Below are 2,175 nucleotides of genomic sequence, written 5' to 3' on the forward strand. Positions count from 1 at the left end.
GTTTTATTGTCACATGCACAGTGAAATGCCTTTATTGCAAATTCAAAACCCAACAATGCAATAATCAGTAAAAAAACACGAGAAATAAGACATATGAAATACACAATAAAGTAACTAAGTAAGTAAGCATACTATATAAAGGAAATATTTTTAAAAGTCAGTTCCAATACCATATTTACATGTGCAAGGATACTGGAGCGATGGAGGTAGATATGTATAGGGGTAAGGGGAGACTAGGCAACAAGATATAAGATAAACAGAGTAGCAGCAACTTGTATGCAAGTGGGTGTGCAGGTGTGTAGAGTCAGTATAAATCGATGTGCATATTATGCCTGAGCGAGCACATGATGAAGTGAGTGTTTGTGTGTGTGTTGGAGTGACAGTGTGTGCGAGTGTGTAGGGCCCTGAGAGTTTGCATAGAGACAGTGGAAAGATTGAAATAAAAGGTCAATAAAGATACAAGGTTAACTCAGATAGTCTGTGTAGTTATTTTGTTAGCTATTTATCCGTCGTATTGCTTAGGGATGGAAGCTGTTCAAGAGCCTGTTGGTGTCAGACTTGATGCACAGGTACCTCTTGCCGTGCGGCAGCAGAGGAAATAGTCTATTGTGAGAGAGCTTGAGTGTGTGTGTGTGTGTACGTACGTGTGACTGAAACCATATGTGTGACGTATCATGCACAGTGGAATGGATTAAGACATACAGCACAGTAAGCATTCAAAGCCATCCATGCACTGACTCATTGATTCTCCACATGTTAGCAATTGATCCGTTTGTTTAATTCTATGCCTCTCTGTCCAGAGAAAATTAGATGAATGGTTTCTGTTCCATTAGAATTAGTCTGAGAGCAAATGAATACATTTAACAAAGAGTCTGGTTGCAGCTGCATGCTTTCTTCCTCTGGTCAGGGGCTGGGGTAGTTCACGGAGAGCAGGACCATGTTGTGCAGCAGTAAAGATGTCTCTGATTCTAGAAAGCACAGAAAAGAGGACACAACATAAAACAAAATAATGCATACTATCTGAGATTTATGAGCATGACTGACAAGTGACACAATTGGAAATTAAATAATTAACATCCAGGTCAAATTCAATAATTTATATTTTTACAGCTTTCCAGGCAGTAGCCCCAGCTATGGAAGTATAGGCTGTCAGTTAAACTTCTAAATATCAATGATGTAGGAGTAGTTATCCTATTGCAAAAAAAACAATACATTCTTTCCAGACAATATAGGTTTTCGAGTGCTTGGAAATATTTATGTAAAACTTTTTTGGAAGCACATACCGGGCTGGACGGCAGTAAATTACGATAGTTGCTCAGTGAAACTTGATAACGAATGTATTTTGACATAAAGCTTGCTGTCCAATTGCAAAATATATGGTATCATCTAGGCTATTAGCCTAGGCCCTAGGCAGTCGGTAGTGCAGATCTAGCGCCCATGCACTAACTATCCGCTGTCTAGGCTACATATTCATCGTCTCCTCTACCCAGATACCGGTTCAGAGGATGACTAGCCCTAGAATGACAATGACCGACAAAGCATTTCGAGCACGCTTACTCTCCATCTTGCAATAATATTCAGATAATGTTCGAGTTATTCAGTACCTTAGTTTTTGTTAGGCTAGCATTGGGGTGTATATTGACACTGTTGAAATTGATAACTGTATTGTCGTTGTTACACAGCATTGGATCTCTCTCTTGCACAGCGCCATGGTGGTATTTGCAGGGTGAGTCCATGAAACTGTCGTTGCAAGTGCTGCAAACAAATTTTCAGGGTAAGTTGCTAGAGGCAGGTTGATTTGTTGCTAAAAGTTGCTAAATGACGTTGTGATGTCACTGCGTGATAACGTAAAACTGCGTCATTACGTAGAATACACAATAACGTTACTTAAATTTACTGGCCATCTCGGCAAAAAATGTGATTTGACATTTGTTCAGGTACAGACTCCCACTCTTTTCTTTACTTCTGGCTGTACAGTTTTGATTGAGACATGTTGATTGATGTTGTAAGTTCTGCTCAAGATCAAACATTCGTGACCAACTATATTCATTGGGTTTGGATCGTCAAACCCGTACTACTACTGCTGCAGCCAGCAACAACGATTTGCAATGTACTGAAATTGCTGCTGGCGTCACTCACAATGCATTTTTACAGCCAGGCACGTGTGTTGTGACT

General features: G+C 40.0%; 1 long non-coding RNA gene across 1 annotated transcript; it reads right to left on the reverse strand.

The window, feature by feature from the left end:
• Window positions 1-756: 756 nt before the first annotated feature.
• Window positions 757-1,852, reverse strand: LOC115143685 (uncharacterized). Its single transcript, XR_003865693.2, has 2 exons — window positions 1,605-1,852; window positions 757-968 (listed from the first exon to the last, which is right to left on the reverse strand). It is a non-coding gene; the product is annotated as an uncharacterized LOC115143685 (long non-coding RNA).
• Window positions 1,853-2,175: the final 323 nt, after the last annotated feature.

The sequence above is a fragment of the Oncorhynchus nerka genome, linkage group LG15 (genome assembly GCF_034236695.1).
Source record: "Oncorhynchus nerka isolate Pitt River linkage group LG15, Oner_Uvic_2.0, whole genome shotgun sequence".
Taxonomy (NCBI): Eukaryota; Metazoa; Chordata; class Actinopteri; order Salmoniformes; family Salmonidae; genus Oncorhynchus; species Oncorhynchus nerka.